General features: G+C 39.0%; 1 long non-coding RNA gene across 1 annotated transcript in view; it reads right to left on the reverse strand.

Annotated features, from left to right (window-relative positions):
- LOC109306091 overlaps positions 1 to 6,751 on the reverse strand; it is a 15,179-nt gene extending 8,428 nt beyond the window's left edge. The window contains exons 1-2 of the long non-coding RNA XR_002099845.1: positions 6,742 to 6,751; positions 5,888 to 5,893 (exon numbers count right to left, since the gene is read on the reverse strand). This is a non-coding gene — a long non-coding RNA (uncharacterized LOC109306091). The remainder of the gene's footprint in view (positions 1 to 5,887; positions 5,894 to 6,741) is intronic.
- Positions 6,752 to 17,153: the final 10,402 nt, after the last annotated feature.

A 17,153-nucleotide genomic window follows, 5' to 3' on the forward strand; every position in this document is an offset into this window, starting at 1 on the left:
TAAATACAGTGAATATTAAAATATATCTTATAATTTGCATGCTGTGCTATAACACAAGATATGTCCACCACTTTATAAGCTGGTAGAATACCAATTGCTTTACTTCATTCATGACAGGCATCTGCAGCTCTTCAGAAGTGTATAACAGGCCCCAGAGTTTCTTATGCACAAAAATCAAACAGACTTAATGAAGCTGCTGAGTGTAAAAAGGTGTTAGATTGTTAGTGCCTCAGGACATTCTTTGAGTACTACTGATAGAGTTCTTTAAATTTTTAACCAGAAATTAATAGACTAATTTTAAAAGATTAGCCTATTTATATCTGAGCTTGTTAAACATTGCAGTTGACTGGAACCAATTAACTGAATAACTCCTAATTCTGTATTATTAACTTAAAAAGTCCCATGTTTCGAAGTCTGAAATGTTGTGAAAAGTGGGTTTGTATAAAGAATAGATTTATCAGCAAAGCAGGCAATACATTATTGTAGCAGAATGTCATACTGGTGTGTGCTAGCCAGAAGCCATTGTTTCACTTGTAAAAAGAATGTTCTTATAAGTTGCTTAGAGAGCCATGGAAATGAGAAGCAGAAAAGACCCTTCCATTTGTTCCTTCCTGCTTCTTCTTGACATTAGAGTACTCTGATTTCATTCTGGCTGGGGTTAGAAAATGTTCTTTTTTAAATCTGAAATTTAAAGAAATTCAAAATTAAGTTCTAAAAAGGAAAAAAAAGAAAAAAGAAAATGAACGGTAAGTGTGGGAGGCCATTCCAAATAAACCTCTTACATCCTAGTGGCTATGAAAGTTGTTGCAGAAATTATCATTAATCCTGCAACTAATTTAGACTCCAAATTTGCCAAGCTGGAAGCTAAAATAGTAAATTAGAAAAGGATGAGCCCTACAATTGTAGAAATACAAGAAGCTGTCTGATATACAGAAGAGATCACTACCCTTGAACTTGAATCAACAGAGACAGATAATCAACAAACAGAATGGTAGAGCAAATAAAGCTACTGGCTGGCAAATTGGAACAATGAGAGTCCCAAAGGAATAAAAATTCAAAGACTGATTGGACTCCCAAAAGGCACAGAAGGAAAGCAATCAGTGTCTGTCTTTGAACAATGGATTCCGACTCTGCTTAAAAACACAAGTTAGGCATAGCTGGAGCAAAACCAAGAAGGAGCATTTTGCCACCAAGAAGAGTCAGAGCAACTGTTAAAAATTACCATAATTCTATAGAGCCCTAGAAAAAATTAATATTGGGATTCTGAAGCAGAGCAATGCTAAACTATCATCTAAAAATAATTATTCTACTTGTGTCTAGTATATGACATTCACCATCCTATACCCAAACCTAGAAGCAAGTTATAATGAAGAGCTAGCCATAGTCACATCACCAGCAGAAGCCAAAAAAATTCTCAATATTTTTTCTCTAACAAAATATAAATGGTAAGAATGAGATTTGTTCTAATAGCTGCCCTTCAGGTGACTTTTAAAAACTGGGATTGCCTACTAAGAGGTTCTTAAAATTTTCATTTATCTTTGATTAGTGTTCACTAATATTGGCTCCTGTCTTCTCCGTGTAGAAGACCCCTTGGCAACTGAAATTTCCAAAAACAGGCCCATAGATTACTAATGCTGTGTAGGTTATGGATTTAGATTTGCTGTATTTTTTAAACAAATTCCTTCCCTCCATAACTTTATGAAAGCAAAAATGCTACAAGTTACTATAAAAAAAAAAAATTGTAAATAGAAGTGTATGCTGTAATAGGGTTGGAGTGCTTTTGTAGCTGTGATGGTCCAGAAAATGTACAAAAAAACAAGGTTTTTTTGGTTATTTTTGTGATTTTTTTTTTTAAATGGATCAGTTTTCAGGCACAAAGCACCTACCTTCAGTATGTCTGTTGGTATTTGCAGCCCCAAGTTATGCCTCAAAAACAAATTTAGTGTTAAGTCAATATTTGCAGACATATATATACAAAAGTATGTGCCTGTATTTGTGTGTGTAAAAGACCGAAAGGAGATGAAAAGCATGTATGATGTGCATAAATGTGTAAAGGCTACTAGAGATAAGCCCATCTGTTTCATCTCCTGAAACAGTTTACTAAGGAGGTAGGCAAAACTGTGAATAAAAAGTTTCCATTTTCACTTCGTAAATTAAAATCAGAGCAGCCTATGTGACATTTCTTTGATTAATCCCGTCTAATAGTAGGTATCTTGTGCTTGTATGCAAATATGCCTGAAGGCAGAATAATGCCTTTGATACACCATACATCATATGAAGCCATCCTATGCCTCTGCTTTAATGCTGTGATCCTACTACTCATTAAGAGAAATGATGATTAAAGCCCATCCTCCCTCATCACTCCAGAAGGAGTTACTTCTCCCCTTCGTAGTGACAGCAAGAAAAGTGGCAGGTGAGATCCCAAAAACAGATGTGTGCCAGCAAAGCTAGAGACCTACCTCTTGGCTCTGACCCCTGAAGCTGAAGTTTGTTTTTGCTTGATAATCCGTCTCCACTTTACTGACCTCTTGCCACACACACACAGTCCTTTCCTGGGATATGATGGCAGGACTCCCAGGTCACTGCGTCTTGATGGTTGAAAGTCCATATTGATGAAGATGACATTTGTTTCAGGCTCAGTTGTAGAGATAAAAAAACATGACTATAGCATGAACATTCGCTTGGTATTTCTCCCCTAAAGTTTACTTTAAAGAAAAAAAGGCAAGTTTTGATATACTCAGATGGATCAGAGAGCCAATGACAGCACAGTGAGGACAAGAATGGGAAACATTCACTTAACTGTGATCTGGGCTTTCACTAGTCATTGATTAGCATATTCTTGGGGTTTATGATACTGTTTTTGCACAGAAAATGAAATTACATGTAGTGTTGCAGGGAGCAGGTTGTGTCCACAAGGCTAACACCACAGAGGAACATGAGAAAAGGAAGTTTGCTTGCTTGCTTGATTTTTGAAGCTAATTGAAAAGACTTGGGGGAAGAGGGGTAGCAAAAAATAAGCATTCAAACCAATGTATTAGAGTTGCTATTAAAAAACTAAATAAATAATCAAAACAGGTCATCTTTAACATCTGACTTTTATAGTTTGTAGCAAGACAAAGGGAGACAGAAAAGAAGAAAAGCTAATTATTTCCAAGAAGAAAATATTTTCTCAGTTTCTAACCATAGAAACTATTCCCTGTTTTTAGAAGCATACCTATAAGAAACTATCAACAATCCTGGAGGGGGAAAAAAAAAACCAAAAACCCTGCTGACATATCTGTGGTGATATTTTCTGATGATAATTCCAACCCTTAATTATTGTTACTAGTGTCTAAACTCTGGAAACAAACTGAAAACATAAGAGCCACTTCCATGTTCAGAAATTTCTTGTTGTGCTTAATTTAATTATAAAATCTGAATCAATAGCTTTCCACAGTATTATTTATTCTAAGAGCCAATGAAAATAATGCAATTTTTGAAAACTATCATTTGATTTTTTTATAAAAGTTAGTCCAGGAACTATTATCAAAAACAACTTAAGAGGTTTGAATGTATCTAGTCCTTTTTACTTAAAATGGATTTTTTTTTTAAACAATCACATTTAGCAATTGATTAAAACAAGTAACTAATACATTACCACAAACGGATTCAGTTCAAAAGACAATTAATATTAATTTTTCACAACACCTACAAATGTGATTATTATTCCAGGGAAAACATAAAAATTGGTCCCTGCCAAATAAGCAGCATGTGAAAAAGGAGCTTCCAGCTAACATGCCATTCTATCACCCACCAGAGAGATTGATTCCCAGTATAATCCAGTTTGTGCTTGCCTCAATTGTAGCACACTCTTAAAGCATGCAGGGAAAATTGCTTAATTCACAACAGCTTATCCAGCTGAAAAATCCCTGCATTTAGGGCCTACAGCTGTGATCTTTAGTCAGAATTACTGTGTTAACTCTCTCCCTGCCAAACTATGGAATAAAAAGAGTTTGAGAAGTCTGTTGTAAAGAGCAACCCCTATATTAAAATCTGCAATTAAAGTGAAAAATGTTCAAGTTTGAATGATATTAATTATAAAGTTGCACCACTGTGTGAAGTATATATTTTCTTTATTTCCTTTTGATAATGTCTCTCTCTATTTCTCACTTTTTTTTACTTGTCCATCTTTGTGTCCCCCTTTTCTGGTTTCCCTAATCCCCTGCATTATCTAAGTATTTTCTAACTTTTTTCCAATCAAATATTGCTCCATCTAGTGCTCTCCGCTTCTATCTGCTCCCCCTCCAATTCCCCTTTATTATACTCTCTTTCTTTTTCTTCTTCTGTTTTCTAAAGCAGTTTTATTTATATAAAGTCTGCTCCAGTCTCTACTCTTCTCCACAATTTCCTTCTGAACTCCACACCATCACTCACCCTTATGTTAAACAGCAGAAGTAATTTTTTTTTTTCTCTCTGGTTTGTCTCTTTCTCAGGCCTTTCTGTCTCTTTCCTTTCATAGAGCACTCCTTTCTTGCTTTTTCCACACAGCCACTTTTTCCCACTTTCCCTTTCTTTCCATTCCCACTGATGCTCCTGCTATCCATGCCATGAATCCATAACCATTGTTCTACTTATCTCCATGAGTAACATAGTCACAGCTTCGAAGGGGTAATTTACCAGGCTGGCCTGTCTGACTGCCTGTTGTTACTATCAATGCTATTATTTCTCCACTTTCCTCCCTCTTTTCAGTTTTTCTGCAATTATCCTTGCTCCATCACTGTCTTTTCTGCCTATCCTTTGGTCCTTTCTCTGCCTTGTTCCTTTATTCTTCTGTTTCTGCCTCCTCTCATTCCTGATCCTTATTTGTCTCGTTACAGCTGTCTTTTTTTATTTCATTCAAATGTACATCCTCACTCTTCCTTTCATAAATGCACACTACCTCCCTTCACACTTTGTTCCTTGACACTGAAAAGTCTTTACCTGCTACTGCTATACCTTCAGAGGATGTATGAGTGGTCAGGAGAAGGGTTAGCATTTGGTAGCAGGAAAGAATGAAGTAATTCAGTGCTAGATTTCACTCATTATGTGTCCCCGTATGCAATATTCTGCCTTTTAAAAGCAAAACCAGGCATTTATTTGGATAATTTTAATAGCATTTAACAACATACTTTTCCTGGTCACAGTTAAGTGATGTGGCTAATGAAGTAAGCATGTATGAAGGGAAAAGGAACTGAGGCAGGGGGTGAATCTCAGGAAATCAATCAGTGACAAATTGGTGACAAAGGCAACTAAATGATAGCTTTCTCCTTCTTGTGTTTAAAAAGATCATTTCTATACCATTCCCGTTTGGTCATATCTAGGAGAATTTATGACACTGAATACTATGAAGATCAATCAGACCAATATTCTCCACTTCTTTCTCACTCCCCCAAACGGTTTGAATTAAACTTTGACTCTTGGATGGGAGGTCTGCAGCAGTGGCAACTGGAAGCCGGAAGGAGTTTCCACCACTGCCGCCACCACCGCCAGCTTCCAGCTGCTTAGAAAGGTGCAGGGCGGGCAGGGGACTCTCATCTCTTATGGGGGACTCTCTTCGTATGGGGGAGCTTATGGGTGGGCTGTCATCTTTTATGGGGGATCTCAGCCCCCTGATTCCCTCTGTATTTTGAACCCTGCTCCCCCAACCTGGCTGCTTTTTTAGTAGTTTTGGTTTCCCTTCACTTTTGCCCATCAAAGGGAGAACTTACCACTCTGAATAACATCTATTGGGCTTGCTATTTGGGGGACTGGAGTATTGTTTAGACTGGTTAAACTAGTTTCCAAATGTATTATCTTTCCTTGTCGTCTCAAAACCACAAAGAAGTTGGATGGGTGAAGCTGAAATGAAAACATTGTAGCTATATGCAACCAGTGGCTGAACATTAGGGTGAATCAAATAGCTTCTCTTATGTTAGGAAAGCTGCTTTCTACCTGTTCTTTTTTTTTAAGGAAGGATCAATTTAAATTCAGTTTTTGGTTTTATAAATGTGTGACTACAGGGAGGAAAACACACCAAGAACAAACAGAGAAATGTAGACTCAATCATTTATGGAGAAAAATGTTCAGCATTTTAAGTACCCTTGCACAAACATTTCCCTTAGATAAGGAGTAACAGTCATGAAAGTTAATAGTTAAAAAAAATCTAATGCACACACACAAAAAAAGTTACCAAGAAAAGTGTAATTCTGAACCAGGTGGCAAGTGGAGTTCAGGCTGTTTTTAGTATATTAGACAACTGAACAGATATTCTCTGACCTGTAGAAGATGCCGTAACTTTTTTTGAGCATTAGTGTACAGCAACCTTCTAGATTATTAAGAGATGCTAAACATTTTGCAAATGAGTGTCTGTTGTACAAAACAGTCATGAAAGTTAATAGTTAAAAAAAATCTAATGCACACACACAAAAAAAGTTACCAAGAAAAGTGTAATTCTGAACCAGGTGGCAAGTGGAGTTCAGGCTGTTTTTAGTATGTTAGACAACTGAACAGATATTCTCTGACCTGTAGAAGATGCCGTAACTTTTTTGGAGCATTAGTGTACAGCAACCTTCTAGATTATTAAGAGATGCTAAACATTTTGCAAATGAGTGTCTGTTGTACAAAAAAGAGGAAGTGGAGACCACTAGATTCAGTCATTGCTTATGATAATTGCTGTTATCCATCTTTCCAAAATGCTAACTTTTTGCGGCTCAAGATGTTTTACGTCCATTGCCATATTCTTACAATTCCCCAGGCAAGTCACAATTCCAAAATGTACACCTCTAATACTAAGTCATTTGTTTTACTTTGCATAATAATCACTTTTGTTTTAATTGCTTACGATATCTCATTTGTGCAGTTTCATTAAAGAAAGGTACCCGTCTCTAAAAAATTGTTAAAGTTTGCACTAGACAGTCAGAAAATGAAACCCTTGGTGGTAATGAATGAATTACTTTCAAGAATATTTACAACCTTGCAAGCAGGCTCAGCCCCAGGGAGCATGGGCAGGCTGCAAAGGATGAGCAAGCTCCCCGAGTTGACAGATGCCAGTGGCTGATCATGACAGGGGAGAGATGGAGAGAAGGGGAAACATGCTCCCCAATGCCCAGCAACAAATCAAGGATGGCCTGGCCACTTTAGCTGCATTTAGCTATGCTTGGCAGTCTTTGGCAGCCTGGGGGGACTGCTGGAAGGTGGGTAGGAGTGCCCCCAACCTGCTGGCCTCAGACAGTGCAGGAAGCCTCAGTCCTTCTTCCCCCCTCAGCCCACCAAAGGGCAAATGTGTATTCTGGTTGTTCCCAAACCAGCCTACACTGCTTACAGAAGCCCTCACAAATTTGATAGATTTCACCTCAGTTTTTTGAATGTTTGTACTTAGCCTTAATTTCTGTAACGAGTAAAGGTCATAAGGATGGCACACAGGAAGTGCTGCCAATCAAATACACTTCTAGATTTGTTTTTGTGATCAGGGAGCAAGTGACGATATCAGTCACCCACCTGACAAACTTTGTTATAGAATCATAGAGAAGTAGGGCTGGACGGGACCTCCAGAGATCTCCTAGTCCATCCTCCTGCCACATCCTTTATCAAATATGAAGCCCAGAACTGCACACAGTACTTCAGATGAGGCCCAACCAGTGCTGAGTACAGAGGTACTATCACTTCCTGTGTCTTGTACCTAATAGAAGTATTGATGCAGCCCAAACCTGTATTTGCCTTTTGTGTGGCTGAATTATACTGCAGACTCATACACATATCCAGGTGTATCCCATTTTATATTTGTACTTTTTTTATCATTCCTCCTGATCTATAGCACCTTGCATTTGTCCACATTGACCATCTCTCTAGCTATCTTTCCTACGGACTTGGTCCTACGGTCTTTTTTATGGGCTGAGCTACATTACTATCTCCCAAGTCACGTGTGTCCAGATACCTATACTACCGCCAGTAGTTGCTCCTATCCTTATACACAGTTTCCCAGGAAGGGTTGAGGCCTATGGATGCTGAACCCTGGGAGCCATCTATAGTTATAAATTGTCTCTGATATTTTGCATCATGATTTACTATATTCACTTCTAATTCCAACAGGAATGCTACAACCTTTTCTCTCCCTCTCAAATTTAAGTGAAGTGAATTTGAACAGGACAAGGGGATATCTTGAGTTATCTGAGGTAACTTGCCAGAGGGGGATAGAGATCTCAAGTTCTCCTTCTCAGCAAGTTCCTTACCTAGGCCTCCCATTTCCACTGCTAGGGACATGTCTAATTTTTCCAAGCTGCTGGTAAATTTTCTGTTGCTGGATAATGGGAAACATTATCCCTTCTATTAAGCCCCTGGAAATTAATTGGACCATCAACATTACTCTCACAAGGAGTAATTACAAGGGGCCTCTTAATAATAGCTCTTCAGGTTGGAGAAGAGCTCCACAAAGTGGAGGGCCTGTACCACAAAGTGATCTGGTTTCTCCCTTGCCTCCTTCCTATCTTGTGAATCTTGATTCAATTTGCTGGTCTGGGGATCATTCTGGCCTTTCTGGTTAATTTTATTTAGATCCTGCTGGAGATCTCTCAAGTGAGCCAAGATGTTTTTTTCTTCAAGTGGCAAGCTTTCAAAGAAAGCCAGGAGACATAATCCCTTGTCCAAATAAGAGTGTTGATATGCCTCCCTTTCCTCCATTAGGTCAACCTCCAGTCCATCAGCTGAGTCCAATTCAATTACATTTGTAGATTCCTGTCTAATTGTCTCCATTTCTAATTGGGCCAACCCTCTATTTTTGGGAACCCACTTACTTTACTGTTATAGCCATAGTATCTTTTCTTAAAATGGCAATAACAAAATGGTAATAATAAATTGATGTAATAATAATAAATTGCATGGCAGCAGTCTGATTGGTATCTCTTGGCTGATCTCTGTTTCCCCTAACCTCTGGCTGGTCTGGGCTTCTATTATCCTTATCATCCTGTAGCCCAACAATAAGATTTATTTTTTCAACAAGGTGCCGTTGCTCACTTGGGTTATTCTTAGCTGCTCTTAACATTATTTCTAGGTCTCCTGTTTTGGAGTATAACAATTCCATTTGAAGAAAGATCTGCTGAATTGTTTTAGCTGTCAAGAGGTCATGGTCTGCAAGTGTGGAAAGGAAGACTGGTGTTTTTGGTTGCCTATGAGTTAGGGTGGTTATCTATTCCAGGTATACCTTCCTATATAGGTTGATCCTTATGTAATAAAGAATTAAAATTGAGGACCATTTTGAAGTCTGAATGAGAAAAGGATTTTGATGATATATATGTCTGTGGACCATTCATATATAAGGTTTGATTTTTTTTATTAAATAAAGGTCAATTACTTTGTTTTATAGGGGGTGTTGCAGTAACTGGAGATGCACAGTGTCTTTTTGGTCTGGGAGACATTTAAGAGAAAAAAAATAATCCAAGTGATGGGATTCAACACTGATAAGTGCAATGTGATGCACCTCGGGAGGAAGAACCAGCACCATACCTACAGCCTGGGGAACTCCCTTCTCGTCAGTGCAGAGGCAGAAAAAGATCTTGGAGTCATAATTAATGCCAAGAGGAACATGGGCCGGCAGTGTGGGGATGCAGTCAGAAAGGCCAACCGCACCTTGTCGTGCAACCACAGATGCGTCTCAAGCAGGTCCAAGGAGGTGATCCTCCCCCTCTATGCGGCACTGGTCAGGCCGCAGCCGGAGTACTGCATCCAGTTCTGGGCACTGCACTTCAAGAGGGATGTGTACAACATGGAGAGGGTCCAGAGGAGGGCCACTCGCATGATCGGGGGCAGCAGGGCAGGCCCTACGAGGAGAGGCTCAGGGACCTGAATCTATTCAGCCTCCACAAGAGAGGTCTGAGGGGGGATCTAGTGGCCTGTTACAAACTAGTCAAAGGGGACCAGCAGGGCATTGGGGGAGTTCCTGTTCCCCCAAGCACTCCCAGGAGTGACAAGAAATAACAGTCACAAGCTGGCAGAGGGTAGATTTAGACTAGGTATCAGGAGGCACTACTTCACTGTTAGGGTGGCTAGGATCTGGAACCAGCTTCCAAGAGAAGTGGTGCTAGCTCCTACCCTGGGGATCTTTAAGAGGAGGCTGGATGAACACCTCACTGGGGTCGTTCAACCCCAGTATTCTTTTCTGCCATGGCAGGGAGTTGGACTTAATGAACTGCTTAGGTCCCTTCCAACCCTACTAACTATGAAACTAAGTAATAACACTAAAATCCAGTTAACTACGGTAACACTAAGATTTATCAAATGACAATGATAAAATGATAATAATAATTAAAAAATATATGATAGTAATATTAATAATAACTATCAAGAATGCAACTTCATAAAAAAGGGGAAAAGATAAATAAAACAAAACTAAAAAACTTTACTGGGGGAGCATTAAATCAATTCTGTCCATCAATTGCCTAACCCATTCAAGTGGGTCACTCAAGAATAAAATGATTCAATTGCTTCAAAGCTGTGAATACACCCAGTGGCTTCTCCCTATTGCAAAAAGTCTCACTGAGGGTGTTGGACTTTCTTTGTTTTAACACGGGATGTCTTTACTAGCCTATTTTTCATACAAATTCCACCCCAGCAATGAGTCCACTAAGGAATATATTTATCCTTACCACCACTTAATTCCTGGCCTGGGCCTGTTTGCAGGGCACTCACCTGGGGCTCCATAGCCTCTGTAGTCGACTTAATTATAGTTTCATGTCTTCAGTGGGTTCAACACTCATCAGAAAGCCAGTCTTGGACTTCCAAGGGAACTTGGGGACTTGGGGCTGCAGTGCTATCGCTGCAACAGCTGGACTCAGTGGCCCTACTGCCAGGGACCCCCATCACTGCTGGAACAATGGGTGTTCCAGCTGCTCTGGACTCCATTGTTGCTACTGGTGCTGCCGCCGGTGCTCAAGCCCTCATTGCTGCTGTTACGGGTGCTGCTGGCTTTCTTTCCATTGAGAACCTGTCTGCTGCTTCTGGAGCTGATGTTCTGGCCCTAGTTGCTGCAGGTACAGCCATTCCCAACTCTCTCCCTCTTCCCCATGGATCTCAGTGGGAAAGCCCAGGCATGCTGCTCCCACCTCCAACTCAACCTCAACTTTAAACAATTCAAGCTCAAAAATGCATCTCAGCAGCCTGGGGGGTGGTTTCCCACAGAAATCTTCCTATCTTGTTCCCTCCTACCACATTCCCCCACCCCCTCAAAAACAATTTTTTTTACAGTAGTAACTGTTTAGATGGTCATGAATTAAGTAGAAAATTAGAGCATTATAGCATATTATTGATTATACTCCAAAGGAAAGAGTAAAGGGCATATTCATGAAATACATAGGTGATATTAATTTGAGCAGTTGTGAAAATTAGTAAGAAATAGTAGGGATCTTATACATTCAGTGTAATATATGAGTAAAAGTTTACTGTGAGAGGTTCTGAAATTCCAATCATTGAAATTTTTTAAGTGTGGCCTTGAAAAAAACATTACTGGAATGATTTTGATAGGGATGATCCTGTTTTGAGCAGGGGTAGACCAGATAACTCCTCTGGTTATCTAGTTATCCAGCCCTATTTTCTATGACTAAGAGTCTCTGAAAAGGAGGCTGGGCAAAATTTCTCAGTAGGTGTGTCTACTTTGCCGCAGACTTGGGTAATTTGTTTCACAGTAAAGCATCACTGTTGACAAATATGCTACTATTAGGGTGCAGTAAACTAACTCTGCCATAAGATAGTACTGTCCCCAGCAGTACTACCTTATGGCAAGGTACTTTACGGAACTGAAACTCACATGCAGATGGTGACCTGAAGCAGAAATTACACCTGGTCAGCCCAGCCAGTTAAGGGCCTGCTTGGCCCCAGCTCAAATTGCTGCTATTCTGGGTGCACGTGTAGATGTTGCACAGGGGAGCAGTTTACTTCAGCTAGAACTTCTCCAGAGGTTATTATATCACATTAATTGCACATATAGATACACCCAGTGTCTTCAACAAAATGAATGGTATGGTCACTCCCATACCATAGGAGGGTTCAGTTAATGTTAACTGATACATACATCATTTAAAACTGTAGATGCATTAATGGAGGCCAAGATAAGGCCACTTTAAAGGCAAATGCCTGGAAAAAAAAATTAAAATACACAAACATTTACTACAACAAGTATCTCTGTTATTTAAAAATTAAAATAATATATTTAAATGTGATGACAGCAGTCCAGACAACAGCTTCAATTGTATGTGATGAACCTCAGGATTCAAATTTAATTAGTCTCTGGTTATCAAATTCTAAGCAGGGTCACATTCTCTAGACAGATATTTGAATAGTTTTACTAGCCTTCAATGAGACTGTTTATGCTCATAAGTGTTTGCAACAATGGGACCTTATTTAGAATATGCAAAGCAGTGTCTTTCAAAAGAAAATCCAACAAGGACATTACAGCACCACTTATTCATTTCAGAATTTAACACTCAATTTAAACTACTTGTAAATACTTGATCAACATAGGGGTATGCTTGTACACAAACTAGTTAATATTCACTAATTTCTTGACTGGATTTACATAGCATTGCCCATGGTTTTTTGATGATAGGAAACTATGTATGAAAAGTATCATTGTGAAAGTAATCACCTGACCAAGAGTGATATAAAGAATCATGAAGAAAGTCACCCAGTATCTCATTGCTTCTACAAATGGTGAGCTGAATAGAAGGAATGGTTAACATGAGTTCTGTATGTGACTAAGCATATTGACATTGTAAGAGTGTGGATTCAAAATTAGTTGATTTAATCTATTGCCTAGGCTCTTCACTTTGAAGAAAAAAAAAATAATGCAAAGGAACTGGGTATTAGGTATCTTTCTATAGTTACCAGGTGATAAATTATAAAAACAACACCACAAAACAATAAGCTCAATGCTTATTGATATCATATTCTGGCATGGGGCCAAGGCATAGGCCAGGATAATTTCTATCACATATCAAATGCAAAAGACACATATATAAAGACACATATATCAAATGCAAAAGAGGAAAAAAAAGAAAAACATATAGGAACTAGTATCTTGGGTTCTATGTGGATTAATTATAACCAATGTACCCCAGTTGTATAGATATATGAATACATTAGTGATACCCTAGAACATTATATTATTTGATGTTAAGTCCTGCTCGAGCAGACCCATGCAAACCTAAGTAAAAATACTCTTTCAAGAGTTTGACTGGCTTAGAAAACAAAAGGTTAACTCCTAACGAAATATGATTCTCAGCAGCTTCATGCATAGTGAATATCTGTAATTTCAAAGACTTTTGAATGAGTCAGGCCATCACTGCCTTACTAAAGAAGTGGTAATTATTCAGGTTCGGTTATCATTTCAGGTTTATGGGACCATATCAGTGCCAAAATCGACAACTATCCTGTGGTGTTTTGATTGTTGGATCCTGATAAGAGTGACATTGGACATGCCTACACATTCATTAATGCACCATAATTGTGGCTCATTAAGTTAGTGTAATGCACTGTAATTGGCGTTACTGCACAGTAGCACTGGCACATGCTTTTTTTGATGACACTAATGCGCAGTAGACTAATTCTACTATGCATTAGCGTATCGTGTAGACACACTCACTGGTGACTAACTGAAAAATATGTTACAGGTTATACAGCGCTCAAGTCAATGGAAGCTGGAGCACAAGGTGTTTTGTAAGTAGATGGCTAGATTCATATTTTGAGTGAAGTGACAAGCTGAAGTTTTTCAAGCAGAAACTAATACAAAATGCTAAATTAGTTGGATTAGCCTTCAACTCAGACTGGCCAAAGCCATGAAAGTTAGGGTATCTTTGGAAGAAATTGTCTCTGTGTCATGGAAGAGAAAGAAATACATAGTTTCCCTGCCAGCAAGAAACCTGAAATGATCTGAAGTTGTTAGCTATTAAATATTACAACATATGAAATATAAAAAAATCTAGAAGGGAAATTATGATGTTGGCTCATTGTAACAGTGGAAGTTATATCAAGGTTGACTCCAATCTATTGATTTTTTTTCCAGATGATGTTAAAAATGTTAACACAATGCACACAAAATAAATTTGCTTGGGCTTGGGTTTGCAAAAAGTAAAAACATTGGTTTACCAGTCTGTTATAAATAAGCAGGTTACTGCAGTGAAGTGTTCTAATTCAACCTGATGTTCCACTTGCTCTCACTTTTAAATACTTCACTGTCATCCAGGTCAATTTTTTCTGGCCCTTTCCTTCCCTTTTCCCCTTTCCTTCTCTTCCGTTCCCTTCCTGTTTAATGTAATTATCCTTTGTCTACCATAGTATTTGAGATGAATATTTGAGATCACGCTCAGCCACACATTCTGATGGCATCATGGAACCGACCTGATGTTTGCAAGAGCGCAAAATTTAAAAAAATGCTTATTTTCAGAGGCCAAAAAGCAGAACTAGAGAGCACTGGGGTGTTATTTGGACCTGTTCAGGGTTTCTTAAACAGTGGCTACATGCTCTAGGTGGGATGAAAGGATTCCTGGCAGGCAGCCCACCAGTCAAGAAAACAAACCAAGAAAGTAATTCCCTGAGCCATTCTTCGCTCTCAGAACCATACTCTTCCTCTACTTAATACCCAAACTGTAGAACAGGTTTTCAAGACCCTGTGGCCAAAGCTCTTTTTTTTTTTTTTAATTGGCCAAAATAACTCTTTTGGCAGAGATATTCTTTGGCACTAAAAAGTATTTCTCATCTTTTTTTTTTTTCACATCCAGCCTTTCGAAAATAAAATTCTGTTTGTATGAATGCTCACAGAAAATTAATAATAAGCTTTATAAATATCACTGAAGAGGATTTGTGTAGTTTTATTTGGACTACTATTTAGAACTGCTTTTTTTTTTTTAAAGAAAAAAACAATAATCTCGGCACCAAATATTTCAAATCATATAAGCCCTGATTCTGACCCATACCATACACAAATATCAGTCACATTATTACAGAAATGTAAATCAGAGAATTATAAGGAAAAAAATGCTAGAAGTAGCAAAAAGGCAGCAGCAACATCTTGGACTATTTTCTCATTTTCATGGTTAATAACACATAGAAGAAAGCAATTGTATTTATGAATATTCTTGTGAGACCAGAAGTTAGTTCTGAAATCCCCATATATGATCATATCTACAGTCATGGTTCTAATTTTGTAGGCCTTGACAAACCCTCTGTGCTAATGGTAGATTTAGAATTGCTGATATGGTGATTGATGCTTTAACTTTTTATGGCAGAAGGCATTGGTTTGATCATACTTGAGATAATGTTTCTAATTAAACGGTGCTTTTGGTAAATTTACTTTTAAAAATAATATTTGGAATAAATCTACTTATAAAATACAACTATGTAAAAAAGTGACAGCAATGATCTCTAGCATCAGAGTCCCAGGGACACTTTGTCTCCCTTACAAATTCCTTTAGAGAATGCAGCTGGTACCACCTAGCAGATAAGCATGAGATTTGTTTTGGAAGGTGTCCTTCTGTGTGCTCTGTGATTTTGGAATGGCAGTAAATGTCTGCATCAGGCCATGGATACAATTACAGATAGGAAAATGCATGTATGTGAGCTGGAAACAGCTCCCTTTCTGCTCAGTCCCAAAGTTCTCCTTTATTCCATGTATTTCCTGTTTTGAATGTGCTGGCCACAAAGTACATTTCATGTCATACCCATCTGTCAGGTGAAACAATCAGGACATACCTGAAACAACACTGTGTTAATGGGCTAAGGCAAATGGGTAAAGGCAATAATGTTGTGTACCCAAAAACCAAGACCTGAGATTGTATACAAACTAAACTTAGTGCAAGTAAATCGTTACATTTTTCTCAACAGCAGCAGTTACAGATAGGAGACTTCCTGCTGCTAACAATCGTCAACCAGGGCCCAGCCTGAATAGATGGGCTACACACCAGAGAACTGTGTAGGTATAAGAGGGAAGATGCCTTTCAGCACTTAAATACCACAGTGCCAGGCCCAATGGAAAATTTCAAGTAGATAGATAATATTCCTTTCACAATCCCACAAGATAGATCCCAAGCTACTGCAGCCTAATGGCTGAAATAATTCTATGCACCCTTAATATAATTCCCTAAGGAGAAATAATTCTATGAATGCTTAAGAGAGTTCCCCAAGGATAAAACTGGAGGATCAATAGTAGCAGATCCTCTGGCCTCATCCAACTTCTGCCCCCTTCATGCTCCTTTTCATACACCCCATAGATCATGGGACGGCAGCCTTTTCAAGCTGTGGGCCAGAACACCCTAGCTTTGGGTGTCTTCCTTGGAGCAGCAGCAAAGGGATGTTTTCCCTGCACCCATGCTAGGGGCAAGAAACCATAAAACCCTCTACTCCCTGGCTGAGGCATGGGCATAGCTTTCAGTCACTGGGGAGCTGCATCAGAGCTAGGCTGCTAGAAACTGCATCCACACTGTTGCCACTTTTTAGCTGGGAGATAGGGGTGGGGTATGAGATGGCAGGGAGAAGTAACAGTCATGTGGAATCAGCTTCCAGCTGCCTGGACATGGTGCAAATCCCTCTGTATGGAAGCTGCACCCATGTCACAGCCATGTGGAGACCAGGGAAAGCAGCAGTTGCAGGAGCAGCAACAGTATAAGTGGAAATTGCCCAGCCCCAGCACAGCCCCTTACTGCTTAGTCCTGGCATTGGCAGGGGTACAAGGCACAACAAGGGGCACAGGCAAAACCTTCAGGTTTTGCAGGCTGAATCCAGTGGCTTTTCAGTATGTTGCCAAACCCGCCTTACATGATAATGCTCCTGTTTCTTTTACAAAGGGAACTCAGTGGAGGCCGAGCCGGGAGCTGGATTTGCCCTGTTGTATATTATATGTCTGTTTTATGGATAGAGTCCTTGGCTTCAAACTCACATAGGATAAAATAATAGCAAATCAATGTATAATCCAATATTATATCACTCGTCTTCCAAGAAACGTTTTAGAGAACAAAGTGATTTTCCACAACAGGTCGTATGTGTAATATATCAAATTAAAGTTGTATTTGGTAAATGGAATAACTGCTGCACAGGACCCATTCATACTTGTTCTCTGCCTATGGCCACCACTTAATAGCATAAGAGGACACATGTTTGTACATTATTTTTCTATCTGA

Source organism: Crocodylus porosus, unplaced genomic scaffold (genome assembly GCF_001723895.1).
Source record: "Crocodylus porosus isolate Cpor-Errol unplaced genomic scaffold, CroPor_comp1, whole genome shotgun sequence".
NCBI lineage: Eukaryota > Metazoa > Chordata > Crocodylia > Crocodylidae > Crocodylus > Crocodylus porosus.